Source organism: Mirounga angustirostris, unplaced genomic scaffold, assembly GCF_029215605.1.
Source record: "Mirounga angustirostris isolate CCGP_5_RB_7025 unplaced genomic scaffold, mMirAng1.0.hap1 SCAF_7, whole genome shotgun sequence".
NCBI classification, from domain to species: domain Eukaryota; kingdom Metazoa; phylum Chordata; class Mammalia; order Carnivora; family Phocidae; genus Mirounga; species Mirounga angustirostris.
In genome coordinates this window covers 71,414,935-71,415,604 of record NW_026991715.1, presented here as the reverse complement: position 1 = coordinate 71,415,604, position 670 = coordinate 71,414,935, and the positions used below count along the sequence as shown (strand labels likewise).

General features: G+C 34.3%; 1 non-coding gene across 1 annotated transcript; it reads left to right on the top strand.

Moving 5' to 3' along the window:
• Nucleotides 1-244: 244 nt before the first annotated feature.
• On the top strand, nt 245-350 carry LOC123836464 (U6 spliceosomal RNA). Its single transcript, XR_006788968.2, has one exon. It is a non-coding gene; the product is annotated as a U6 spliceosomal RNA (small nuclear RNA).
• Nucleotides 351-670: the final 320 nt, after the last annotated feature.

Below are 670 nucleotides of genomic sequence, written 5' to 3'. Positions count from 1 at the left end.
CTGCCCCCACCATGACCCTTTTCTCTCCTTGATATTTTCCCTCACTTTCCAGCTTTTTTTGCAAAACCAAATTCAGTCTGTTAATTCTTTCAGTCAATAGGAATAAGTTTTAATGAGGTTTCTGCTCAAATTTAACCTACCTTACATAAATTAAACTAGGTGGTACCCTCAGGGAGAGGAGGACCCACACAGACTAAAGTAAATTTTATCCAAGGTAGTTTCCTTTCTCAAAGGGTATAATGCCATGCTTGCTTTGGCAGCATATATACAAAATTGGAATGATACAGAAAAGATTAGCATGGTTCCTGTGCAAAAACAACACACAAATTTGTGAAAGGTTCCATCTTTTTAATAGATATGCAAAAAATAAAGAGGAAGGAATCCAAGTATATCACTAAAGAAAGCCAATAAATTGTGACAGAAGAGAGCAAGAGAATAAAGAAAACAAACAAAAACTACCAAAACAACCATAAAACTAGTAACAAAATGGCAATAAATACATATATATCAATAATTCTTTGAAGGTAAATGGAATAAATGCTCTAATCAAAAGACATAGGGTGAAGAAATGGATTTAAAAAAAAAGACCCATCTGTATGCTGCCTACAAGAGAGGCATTTCAGACCTAAAGACATATGCAGAGTGAAAGTGAAGGGATAGAGAAGCATTT